This window comes from Hippopotamus amphibius, chromosome 15 (assembly GCF_030028045.1).
Source record: "Hippopotamus amphibius kiboko isolate mHipAmp2 chromosome 15, mHipAmp2.hap2, whole genome shotgun sequence".
Classification (NCBI taxonomy): Eukaryota; Metazoa; Chordata; class Mammalia; order Artiodactyla; family Hippopotamidae; genus Hippopotamus; species Hippopotamus amphibius.
In genome coordinates this window covers 20,750,777-20,765,186 of record NC_080200.1, presented here as the reverse complement: position 1 = coordinate 20,765,186, position 14,410 = coordinate 20,750,777, and positions in this window count along the sequence as shown.

The window sequence follows — 14,410 nt, the reverse complement described above, 5'->3', positions numbered from 1 at the left end:
GTAATCATCAAAGAAGATAGAGCCCTTACTTCCCAGGCTCTGTAAGAGGACAGGACCCTAACTTCAGCAGGCACCTTGCTCCAAGTTGTAGAATTATCTCTTGTCATAACATGTGAGAAGTTTGTATTTGCTTTGGATAAATCCAGCTAACACAGATAGTCACCCCTATTATGAAGTGAGTCGAGGATAAACTCTGTGTGACAAATAATGCTGTCAAGTCCTCTTCATTGAGGATTAGTAATAGTTTAGCTTGCGAGCATGTGTATAATGGGTTGTGATTGCCTAGCTAAAAAAACGGTGATATTCCCTCTGTCTTTGCAATCTCTGAGCAGATCACCTGTGATTCACATCATATTCTGATTTAATGTTTATTCAAATACAAGGCCGTTTTCTTTCTCTTCTACCTTTGTGATTTTCAGAGTAGGGATGAGATTAGGCATTTAATTATATTTTCCCAACACAAGAGACACTGTAACAGAGCTGTGTTCTATCAAATGCATCATGAGAACCTCAAAACGCCTCTCTGGACATATGCCAACCTTCAACCCCACCTTGCTAATTTGACTGTGGGGTGTGTGAGTGGGTGACTTTGCTTGGCTCTAATCTGGTTTGAAAATCTGACTGTTTTAAGAATCAGTGACACTCACTGACTTTACCAAAGATAGAATAGCCAGTGCTCACTCCACAAATGGTAGGCCTCCAGAGGTGTTTTTTCTTCTTTTTCCTTTTCTTTCTTTCTTTTTCTTTTTTTTTTTTTTGTGAGTGTTCTTTATGTCAGAATTACAATTCAAGAATTTCAGATAATAGAAACTGGAAAGGCTATCAAAGAGTAACAAAGACCATGGAAACAGTTTGCTATAGGAGGATAATTATGAACAGACAAAAAAAAGAAGCAACAGTGAGATTCCTGGGGTCCTGCAGCATGACTGGGGTCATGCTTATGTCTCTAAGACATCTGAGAAGATGTTTTTGAAAATGTACATGTGCCTTGGTTCCACCCCGTGGCGGTCTGGCTACTGGGTCTGGATGCAGCATCATCATATGTGATTTTTTAAGAGCTCCCCAGGTGATTCTGATGGGATATCGGTTCACACACTGGCTTAGGACAACGTGCATGCACAATGCCATTTTCACATTAGCATCGGTGAGAAAGGTATCTAGAGGCGGAAGATCATGACAGCAGACAGGCAAATCCTGGGGCATAGCGAGTTACAGGGAAATGCCTGAAAAGGGAGCCAGAAAACAGCTCAGGGAGGTAGATTTCTAGATGAGCGGAGGCAGGAATGAAGAAAAGCCACAGATACCAGACTGATGAGGGCATATATGCGGCAATAACCTAACAGGCCTGTCTGCCTATTTTGGAACTGAGTCCAGAGATTGGAGAACAAATAAGCAATGATAACAAGTTTGCCCAAGTAAACTAGGATTACCATCTTTCAGGTCTCTGATGCTGACAGCCTTTGGCAACAAGGTTGTCTCTGTGTCCAGCTTGACACAGCTGAAGCTAGAAGTCAAATCTACTTCTTCCCCATCCTAGTCACCTTTAATTCCTCATGTGTCCGGTCTTCCCTCATCCCCTTCAGCACCTACCATGCCATTCAGCTCTCCACAGTTCAGCATCTACTCCATTCTGTGGAGCTCAGCAGAAATGTGTCAGAATCAACAAATATGCAAAAATCTATTCCTCAGTGAAATACATGAGTAACTGATGGCTTGAGAAAGATCCTAAGACACAGACTCTCCTCCAGTTCCGTGGCTCCAAATAAAAATTTATAGAATTAACCATCCAAGATGTTCTTCTACATCTTACAAAGTTAATGACCTCATGTTCCAGGTTTACACCTCTGGTTGCTGAGGAAATATCCTTGGAGGCCCAACTCAGCTCATAATGACCTCAGGGACCAGACAGAAGCTCCATCCCAATGAGGAAGCCAAAATTAATGAAATGACTTCAGGACAAAATACAATCCCCATAGCCCTGGCTTTGAAAAATACCCCAGACTCCCTTCTAAGCAAAGGAAGAGGCACCCATGACACATCTCTTCACTCATCCACCTCCACGTCCCACAGGGGTCTTCACCCTTGCCTCACCCTTGGAGGCTGGGGGAGAATTGATCACTACTGAGTGTCAGAGTGAATATCTAGCTACACTCTGGGAATTTAGTCATGAATGCCAAAAAGTGGAGCTTAGTCAGTTCTTCTGCAAACTTTGTACTCAATTGGTGTCCTATAATTTTTCTTCTCAATTATTGGTTTTTTATTGTTCATGCAACAAATACTTATTTAGAACTGTAGATATAAATGAAGACCAGCCAAATGAGAAAAGTAAAAGGTATTTATTCAGAGCTTGGTACAGCAAGGGTATCAGTGGTTATCACTTGCACATTGGCAGTGACTCAGTGACAGACACTCAGCCCCTCTGAGCCCTTAGCTGACACCTGTAATAAAAGATCAATTAATATAAGAAAAAGAAACAGAAATGTATTAACATGTATATCTTTTGTATACATGGGAGATAACAGGGGAAAGTGAATAACCCTGAGAGGACTTAGAAATTAGGCTTAAATACCATCGTAATTGCAAAAGGTGAGTGAGGTTATAGGCCACTTAAGGGAGGGTAGGTGGTTTTTAGGATAGATGAATGGGCTTTAGAAGAATAGATGGGAGCTTTGTTAGTTTCTGACAAAGTTCATCTGGGTGTGGTGTCACTTCTTGTCTCTTCTCTCATGATAAGAGTCAATTTTCCCTGTGTGATGAAACTGCTGGTTAGGGGATTTATGATAATCACATTCCTTTGTAGGATATGTTTATAGACATATAAGGGGAGTTCAGAGAAAGCCTCTCCCTGCCTTCAGTGTGTTTTAAGTGTCTTTAGCTCAAAATAATCAATATAGCAAAGTGGAACACCTTGAGGTATCATATTCTCCTTCCCTTCAAGACATATAATAGGTAGGTAAGTAAGAAAACAGGGACAAAAGGTAAGCTTTTCCCTACTGTAGAATACTGACTCATAAATATAGGGAAAATATGGGCTTAGAAAATTAACCATTTTGCAAGTATCACAGGTAAACTATTTGGGAATGCATCAATGGATGCTAACTATGGTGCAGCAGGGGATGGCTTAAGAAAAAACAGCCTTAAACCATCTCTATATAACCACTTAACAATTACAAAGGAAAAAATAAGCATACAGTAACTGGTCAAAGTTAACATCAACAGTAAAGGGGCAAAAGGTCATGTGCTCAAAATGTGATTCTCTGAAAAGTACACAGCATCACTTATGGAATAGTCCAAGAAAAATGCATTGCCTGAATCTAATCATGAGGTATCCAAGAATCTCAAGTGATGGCCATTTGATCTTATAATAGGGCTGCATTCTTCAAAAACATCAACATCATGAAAGACAAAAGAAAGAAAAAGGCTGAGAAGCTGTTCCAGCTGAAAGGAGACTATAGTCTCCATGAAACTCAGCCTGCATCTCCTTCTGGGGGCTCCAAATGGGTCACCATAGGGACTATTGATTAATTTGGAATATGAGCCAAACTTTAAGAGTATTGTGCAATGCTAAATTTCCTGAACGTGATAACTGAATTGTGGTTATGTAAGGGACCATTCTTGCTCCACATTTTAAGGGGTTCAGGGTGCATTCACTTGCAACCTACTCTCTATTAGTTCAGAAAAAATAGTAATTATATCTATATATCAATGTAGAGGAGAAAGATAGTGAACAAGGTGGAGGAAGTGTTGTACAGTGGTTTCAAAATGGCATATCTGCAAATATTGTACTGTTCTTTGTACTATTCTTGCAATTCTTTGTAAGTCTTCCAAAAAGAGGGTGGGTAAGCCTTCCCCCCTTTATTTTCTTCTACAGTTTCATTGTTAAAAAATGATAAAACATGCAAAAAGGCAATAAAAAAATTGGTACTTGCCAAGAGAAAATGCCATCAATACAGGTAGATCCATAGATGACACAGGTTTAGATTTAGAAGACAAGAATATTTTTTATATTTATTTTATTTTATTTTATTCTACTTATTTTGGCCTCATTGGTTCTTTATTGCTGTGTGTGGGCTTTCTCTCACTGTAGTGAGTGGGGGGCTACACTTTGTTGTGGTGTGCAGGCTTCTCATTGTGGTGGCTTCTCTTTTTGCTTAGCACAGGCTCTAGGCATGTGAGCCTCAGTAGCTGTGGCACATGGGCTCAGTAGTTGTGGCTCCTGGGCTCTAGAGTGCAGGCTCAGTAGTCGTGGTGCACAGGCTTAGTTGCTCCACAGCATGTGGGATCTTCCCAGACTAGGGCTTGAATACACATCCACTGAATTGGCAGGTGGATTCTTAAACACTGTGGCACCTGGGAAGACCCAGAAGACAAGAATTTTTAAATGACTAGTGTAAGTAGGTTAAATGATGTAGAAATGAGTACAGGGTAGAGTGAAAAGAGAGAAATGGAAATTTTCAAAGAACAATAATGAAATTCTAGACCAAAAAAATAAATCTCCAATGAAGAAATTATTGGATGAGATTAAGAGCATCTTCTATATAGCAGAAGGAAGAAAACCATGAACTAGAACAGAAATTGTCAAACTTTCTCAAAGGTACCAGATAGTAAATTTTTAGGCATGGAAAGCCATATAATTTTTGTCACAGCTACTGAACTCTGCTGTTTTTACACAAAAGTGGCCTTAGACAATGTGTCAATGATGAGTGTAGCTTTGTTCCAGTAAGACTTTATTTATAAAAATAATCAACCATATTTGGCCCATGGGCCATTGTTTCCTGACCCCTGAACTATAAGACTAGTCAATAGAAAGTCCTCAAGCTAAACACAGAAAGAGAAGTGAATAGAAACAAATAATTGTATTAGAGACCTGTGAGAAAATATCAAATAATCAAACAAATGTGTCGAGGAATCCCAGTAAGAGAAAAAGGAAATATTTCCCCCAAACACTTGACAAGGTAATGGCCTAAATTTTTCCATCATTATATTGATATACAACCCAAGCTCATAGATCCAACAATCTCAGGAACACTCAAGTTGAATGATAAAAAAAAAACAAAACAGGGAAAAAGATGGTGGTGAAGTAGAAGGACATGGAATGTATCCTTCTCCAAAGATTCATCAGGAATACATCAAAAGATGCAATAATTCTCAAAGAAAACCAGCTGAACACCAGCAGAAGGCATTGGACATCAGAAAGGACTGCAAAGATCCCTACAAAACTGGGTAGGACAGAGTGGGGGAAAATAGGAGAAAGAGGAGGAGAAGAAAGGAAAGGGATGAGTCCTACACCCTGGGGTGGGGGGAGCTGAAACAGAGGAGACACTTCTGAATTCAGGGAAACCTCCCTTGTCTAATGGGGAAACCCACTCTCCAGTGGGGAATTTGATTGGGTTAGAAGGGAGGCATTTGGGACTCTCCAAAGAGGGTGAAGTGGCTGAGATGTGTCAGATGGAAAAGAGTGAGAAACAGAGGGTCTGTATCATGGCTTTGCACATCCCAGACTGAGACATGGGTTCACAGCTATACAGGGGGTCTGGGAGCTGGAATGTGGGAATTGGAGTACTAGTTCATGGTGAGAAACATTGTTGGTTGTGGGGACGTGGGCTGAGGGGACAGGAGGGAAGAAATCCACAGCGGAGAATGCCTACTGTGGAAAGCTGAGCAGCCATGGTGGTGGCTCACTACTGTTGACTCACAAGCAGTGGGGAGGAGCCACAGTTGTAGCCTCTCTCTCAGTGCCTGTGATGAACGAAGGGAGGTCCCCCGCCCCGGGCCTTGCTGTCGCAGTCAACAAGGGGTAGAAAAAGCCTCCTGACAGGGCTGGCCTCTTGTGCCTGTGGCTGAGAGCCAGAAGTCCACAGAGTGGCCCAACTTTGGAGACATTCTGCTTACACCTGAGCCTGCTGGCTTCCCTCTGCAATAGGCACCATCACCACTGCCAGGACTTCCACAACACAGGCAGAGTTCTACTGCCCACTCACACCCAGGGGAAGGAGCCACTATTGTTCCCTCTCTCTTCCCCACACACTGGCACTACAGATGAACAGTAAAAGAAGCTCTGTTGGTCACAGAGTAATACAAAGGCTCCTGAGGGCTGCCCATCAGGCACCTAGCACTGGGCACCAGTAAAGAACCACACTAAGGCCAGATTTCCTAGACCCGTGCCACTGGCATCCCTGCACATTTGGCATTACCCCCAGAGCTCCCATGATCCAAGCAGGGTGCTACTATTGGGTCACATGCAGGGAGAGGAGCCGTTACCAAAGCCTCTCTCTCCCCACACACATCCATCTGCAGGTGAACAATAAAGGAAACCCTCACTGAGGCAGACCCAAGGAGCTCCAAGGCAGCCTCAGGACCAGACTCTGGCAGTTAGACAACACACAGAAGCAAGGACCAAAGCTGAACACCAGGAACAGGGGGATGAAGGAATAGGTTCTAAAATCTTTCCATCAGATATACACACTGCAGACTAAATCCCCGTGATCAGCTAGGTAGACCCTATGTCTTTGGAAGATCTGAGTAAACAATGAGTGTTCCCACAAATGAAAAAGGTCTAACTCCTGAAGCCGTGGACTGTGGGAGCAAGCACACACAGGAATTGGGGCAGATCAGAGCCTAAGTGGACCCCATAGGACCCACGGCAGCTCCAGAGTCCAACCCAGAGGCAGAAGAAGGCCTCTTGTGGAGGAGAAGGTTGCCTGAGGTCCAAGGCAGGTACAAGGGCACACAGTTGAGACCCCAAGGAAACAGAATTATGATTATTAATTCTATTGATCTGATCCATTCTGTGGTTAGTTCTAGACTTTTTTTTAATTAAGATTTTAGTCCTAAGGGATCTTCATGTTTTATAACATATTTTTTATTCTATTTTTTACTTCTATTTTTATTTTTAGCCTTTTTATATATTTCTATTTCTAGCTAGCTTTTTTATAGTGCTGAGTTTATTTCCCCTATCTTCTTTTCTTCTCTATCTTTTATACATTTTTTTCTTTTTCTTTTTATATTTCCAGTCATACTACATTCTTCTCTTGTTCTATCCCTTTTTAGTTTATTTTATCTTATTATAATTTTAATTAATATTATTGGTCTGCTCTGTTTCCTTGCTTTATTCTTCAGATGACACACAGCTTTGGTTTTTGTTATTAGGTTTTGTCTTTATCTTAGATTTAATTATACTTGTGATTTTGTTTTGGGGATCTTCACTCTGTCTGGTTGCTGTCTTGCTCTTTGTTATATTTGATCCTCATTTTCACAGTTTCCCTGGTTTTGTGGTTTGTTTGTTTGGTTTTTTGTTTTTTGTTTTGTTTTGTTTGTTTGAATTTTTGTTGGTTCTCTCTTTGATTGTCTGACTGCATTCTGGGGTTTTTCTATCAGATTGTTCTAGACCTTTATGTTCTATTGAGTTCAGTTTTTGTCTTTCCTCTGTGTTTTTGTGTTTCCTTGCTTTAGTATTTGTTTGACTTAACCTTTTGCCATTAGTCTGGGGCGTAGATGGTCTTTTTAAATCCCCTTTATTGCTGTGACAAGCAAACTCTGGAGTCTGGATTCCTCAACCAGAAGTCAAGTTGGAGACTCTGGCGAGGGAGCAATGAGTCCAGGATGCTAAACAACTAGAGAGTCCTCAGCCACAGGGAAGATTAACAGCAGAGAATTTGCACAGAGGCCTCTATCAGAATCTAAGAACCAGCTGCACCTGACTGCCTGCAGCTGCCAGTGCTGGATACCTCCCACCAAGCTACAAACATGGCAGGAACACAAACCCACCCATCAGCACACAGACTACCTAAAGCCATATTAGCCTCACAGATACCCTAAAACACACCATCTGACATGGACCTGCTCATCAGAGGGAAAAGATTCAGATCCACACATCAGAAAGAAGACAGCAGACTATCCCACCAGGAAGCATACTCAAGACACTGGACCAACCCCAACACAGGGGGTACAGAGCAGAAACAAGAGGAATTACTATTAGGCACCATAGGGAAAAGAGACAGCAAATAATACACATTAGAAAAAATAAGGAAAAAAAGAAACACCCTGCAGGCAAAGGAGCAAGATAAAAATCCACAAGACCAAATAAATGAAGAGGAAATAGGAAAACTGCCTGAAAAAGAATGCAGAGTATTGATACTAAAAATGATCCAAAATCTCAAAAACAAAAAAGAGAAAATAGAAGAAACATTTAATAAAGACCTAGAACTAAAGAGCAAGCAAACAGTAATGAACAACAAAATGACTGAAATTAAAAATATTCTAGATGGTATAAACAGCAAAATAACTGAGGCAGAAGAACGAGTAAGTGAGTTGGAAGATAGAATGGGGGAAATAACTGCCACAGAAGAGGAAAAAGAAAAAGAATAAAAAGAATGGAAGACAGCCTTAGAGACCTCGGTGAAAACATTAAGCACACCAACATTTGAATCACAGGTGTCCCAGAAGAAGAAAAAAAAAAAGAAAGGGTCTGAGAAAATATTTGAAGAGGTTATAGTGGAAAAATTCTCCAAGATGGGAAAGGAAATAGTAAACCAAGTCCAAGAAGTGCAGAGAGTCCCATACAGAATAAATCCAAGGAGAAACACACTGAGGCACATATTAATCAAATTAACAAAAATTAAACACAAAGAAAAAAATATTAAAGGCAGCAAGAGAAAAGCAACAAATAACATATAAGGGAAAACTCATAAGGATAACAGTTGATCTTCCTGCCAAAACTCTGCACACCATAAGGGAGTGGCAGATTATATTTAAAGTCTTGAAAGAGGAAAACCTACAGCCAAGAATACTCTACCCAGCAAGAAATCTCATTCAAATTTGAAGGAGAAATCAAAAGCTTTGCTGGTAAGCAAAAGTTAAGAGAATTCAGCACCACAAACCAGCCTTACAACAATTGCTAAAGGAACTTTTCTAGTCAGGAAAAACAAGAGAAGGAAAATACCTACAAAAACACAGCCAAAATAATTAAGAAAATGGTAATAGAAACATACACATCAATAATTACCTTAAATGTAAATGGATTAAATACTCCTCCCAAAAGACACAGACTGGCTGAATGGATACAAAAACAAGACCCTTATATATGCTGTCTACAAGAAACCCATGTCAGACTTAGGGACACATTCAGACTGAAAGGAAGGGGATAGAAAAAGATTTTCCATACAAATGGAAGTCAAAGAAAGGTGGAGCAGCAATACACATATCAGACAAGTTAGACTTTAAAGTAAAGACTATTACAAGAGACAAGGAAGGACACAACATAATGACTAAGGGATCAATCAAGGAAGATATAACAATTGTAAATATCTATACACCCAACATAGGAGCATCTCAATACAAAAGGCAAATGCTAACAGCCATAAAAGGGGAAATCAACAGTAACACAATAATAGTAGGAGACTTTAACACCCTACTAACAACAATGGACACATCATCCAAATAGAAAACAAATAAAGAAGCACAAGATTTAAATGACACATTATACCATTTTGACTTAATAGATATTTAGAGGACATTTCATCCAAAAACTACAGAATACACATTCCTCTCAAGTGCACATGGAACATTCTTGAGGATAGATCACATCTTGGGGCATAAATCAAGCCTAAGTAAATTCAAGAAAACTGAAATTGTATCAAGCATCTTCTCTGACTACAACACCATTAGAGTAGTTATCAATTACAGGAAAAAAATGTAAAAAATACAAACACATGGAGGCTAAACATTACATTACTAAATAACCAAGAAATCACTGCAGAAATCAAAGAGGAAAACAAAAAAAATACTTAGAAACAAATGACAATGAAAACACAATGACCCAACATCTATGTGATGCAGCAAAAGCAGTTCTAAGAGGGAAGTTTATAGCAATACAGGTCTACCTCAAGAAACAAGAAAAATATCGAATAAACAACCTTACCCTACACCTAAAACAATTAGATACAGAACAACAAAAAAAAAAAAACCCAAAGTGAGCAGAAGGAAAGAAATCATAAAGATCAGATCAGAAATAAATGAAAAAGAAAGGAAGGAAACAATAGCAAAGATCAATAAAATTAAAAGCTGGTTCTTTGAGAAGAAAAACAAAATTAATAAACCATGAGCCAGACCCAACAGGACAAAAAGGGAGAAGATGCCAATCAATAGAATTAAAAATGAAAAAGGAGAAGTAGCAACGGACACCACAGAGATATAAAAGATCATGAGAGATTACTACAAGCAACTATATGTCAATAAATTAGATACCCTGGAAGAAATGGATAAATTCTTAGAAAAGTACAATCTTCCAAGACTGAACCAAGAAGAAATAGAAAATATGAACAGACCAATCACAAGCACTGAAATTGAAATGGTGATTAAAAATCTCCCAATGAGAAAAGCCCAGGACCAGATGGCTTCACAGGCGAATTCTATCAGACATTTAGAGAAGATCTAACACCTATCCTGCTCAAACTCTTCCAAACTATAGCAGAAGGAGGAACACTCTCAGACTCATTCTATGGGGGTACCATCACTCTGATAGCAAAACCAGGCAAAGATGTCACAAGAAGAGAACATTACAGGCCAATAGCACTGATGAATATAGAGGCAAAAATCCTCAACAAAATACTAGCTAACAGAATCCAACAGCACATTAGAAAGATCATACACCATGATCAAGTAGGGTTTATCCCTGGGATGCAAGGATTCTTTAAGATACGCAAATCAATCAATGTGATACATCATATTAACAAATAGAAGGATAAAACCATATGATCATCTCAATAGATGCAGAAAAAGCTTTTGACAAAATTCAACATCCGTTTATCATAAAAACTCTCCAGAAAATGGGCATAGAAGGAAATTATCACAATGTAATAAAAGCCATATATGACAAACCAACAGGTAGCATCATTCTCAATGGTGAAGAACTGAAAGCATTCCCTCTAAGAACAGGGACAACATAAGCTGGCCCACTCTCACCATTATTATTCAACATAGTTTTGGAAGTTTTAGCCACAGCAATCAGAAAAGAAAATGATATAAAAGGAATCAAAACTGGAAAAGAAGAAGTAAAATTGTCACTCTTTCCAGATGACATGATATTATACATAGAAAACCCTAAAGATTCTACCAGAAAACTGCTAGCACCAATTGATGAATTTAGTTTAACAGCAGGATACAGAATTAATGCACAGAAATCTCTTGCATTCCTATATACTAACAAGGAAAGAACAGAAAGAGAAATTAAGGAAACACTCCCATTTACGATTGCAACAAAAAGAATAAAAAACCTAGAAATATACCTGCCTAAGGAGACAAAACACCTGTATGCAGAAAACTATAAGACACTGAAGAAAGAAATTAAAGATAACACAAACAGATGGAGAGATATACCATGTTCTTGGATTGGAAGAATCAATATTGTGAAAATGACTATACTACCAAAAACAATTTACAGATTCAAAGCAATCCCTATCAAATTACCAACGGCATTTTTCACAGAACTAGAACAAGAAATCTTATGATTTGTATGGAAATGCAAAAGACCCTGAATAGCCAAAGCAATCTTGAGAAGGAAAGACAGAGTTGGTGGAATTAGGTTTCCTGACTTCAAACTATACTACAAGGTCACAGTGATCAAGACAGTATGGTACTGGCACAAAAATAGAAAGGAAGATCAATGAAACAGAATAGAGAACCCAGAGGTAAACCCAAGCACATGTGGGTGTCTTATCTTTGACAAATGAGGCACGAACATACAATGGGAAAAAGACAGCCTCTTCAATAAGTGGTGCTGGGAAAATTGGACAGCTACTTGAAAAAGAATGAAATTAGAACACTTCCTAACACCATATACAACAATAAACTCAAAATGGATTAAAGACCTACATGTAAGGCCAGACACTATAGAACTCCTAGAGGAAAACATAGGTAGAATACTCTATGACATACATCAAAGCAAGATCCTTTTGTACCCACCTCCTAGAATCATGGAAATAAAATCAAGAATAAACAAATGGGACCTCATGAAACTTAAAAGCTTTTGCACAGTGAAAGAAACCATAAACAAGACAAGAAGACAACCCTCAGAATGGGAGAAAATTCTTGCCAATGAAGCAACTGACAAAGGATTAATCTCCAAAATATACAAGCAGCTCATGCAGCTTCATACCAAAAAAGCAACGAACCCAATCCACAAATGGGCGGAAGACCTAAATACACATTTCTCCAAAGAAGACATGTAGATGGCTAGCAAACACATGAAAAGATGCTCAACAACACGAATCATTAGAGAAATGCAAGTCAAAGCCACAATGAGGTATCACCTCACACTGGTCAGAATAGCCATCATCAAAAATCTAGAAAAAATAAATGCTGGAGAGGGTATGGAGAGAAGGGAACCCTCCTGCACTGTTGGTGGGAATGTGAATTGGTACAGCCACTACGGAAGACAGTATGGAGGTTCCTTAAAAAACTAAAAACAGAACTACCATATGATCCAGTAATCCCACTCCTGGGCATATACCCAGAGAAAACTGTAATCCAAAAAGAAACATGTATCATAATGTTCATTGCAGCACTATTTACAATAGCCAGGACATGGAAGCCACCTAAATGCCCATCAACAGATGAATGGATAAAGAAGATGTGGCACATATATACAATGGAATATTACTCAGCCATAAAAAGGAATGAAATGGAGCTATATGTAGTGAGGTGGATAGACCTATAGTCTGTCATACAGAGTAGTAAGCCAGAAAGAGAAAAACAAATACTGTATTCTAACTCATATATACAGAATCTAAAAAAGAAAAAAAATGGTACTGATGAACCCAGTGACAGGACAAGAATAAGGATGCAGATGCAGAGAACGGACTGGAGGACATGGGGTTGGGTGGGTGGGGGGCAAATGGGAAGCTGGGATGAAGTGAGAGAGTAGCATAGACGTATATACACTATCAAATGTAAAATAAATAGCTAGTGGGAAGTTGCTATATAACAAAGGGAGATCAATTCGATGATGGGTTATGCCTTAGAGGGCCAGGACAGGGAGAGAGGGAGGGAGTCATGGGAGGGAGGGGATATGGGGATATATGTACAAATACAGCTGATTCACTTTGGTGTACCTCTAAAGCTGGTACAAGAGTGTAAAGCAATTATATTCCAATAAAGAGCTTAAAAGAAAAAAGACAAGAAATAACGTGTTGGCAAGAATGTGGAGAAAACTGAACCGATGTGCACTGTTGGTGGTAATGTAAATTGAGGCAGCCACTATTAAAAACAGTATAGAAGGTCCTCAAACAATTAGAAGCACAACTACCCTATGATCCAACAATTCCTCTTCTGGGTATTTGTCCAAAGAAAATGAAAATCTTAGCTCAAAAATATATCTACAACCCCTGTTCATTGCAACATTATTCATTATGGTCAAGATGTGCAGACAACCTAAGAGTTCATCAATGGATGAATAGATAAAGGAAATGTACTATGATACACACACACACACACACACACACACACACACACACACACACACACACACACACACACCATGGAATGTTATTCAGCCATAAAAAAAAAAATGTTGTGACAATATGGATAGACCTTGAGAGCATTATGGTAAGTGAAATGAATTAGGCAGAGAATGACAAATACTTTATAATCTCATACACATATGGATTCTAAAAAAGAGCAAAACAAACTTATAAATACGTTGTACAGACTGATAGTTGCAGGAGACTGGAGTTGAAATCGTGAAATGAGTGAAGAGGGTCAAAAAGTACAACCTTTCAATTATAAAATAAATATGCTTTGGGGATGTAATATCCAACACGGTTAATGATGACTATAGTTAATAATATTGTATTGTATTGTGTATTTGAAACTTGTTAAGAGAGTAGATCTTAATTCTCATCAGGAGAAAAAAATTTGTAATTATGTATGGTGACCTATGATAAATAATTGTGGTGACTGATTTGCATTTATCAGAAATATCAGATCATTATATTGTGCACCTGAAACTAATATAATGGGCTATGTCAATTATACATCAATAAAAAAAGTGTACCAAAATACTTACCAAATACAACAGAAAAACCCTAAATTTTAGGTATCTCATATTCACACCTAAAAAAACTCAAAAATAAAAAGATAATGGAGTCCAGACTTCTACTTGGAAAAGAAGGAGAAAATAAAATGGGGAAAGGGATGCACTGGAATTCATACCACTCCTGCTGTTCTGATCATCAGTACTCTGCAGCAGATACAGAAATGACATCAAACTAGGAATATTCTACTGTTCTCCATGACACTTGACATCTGGAATTCACTTGATACATTAATGTCCACCTAATTGTCCAGAAATAAATACAAATGATCCCCAATTTATGATGGTTTCGCTTAAGATTTTTCAACTTTAAAATGGTGT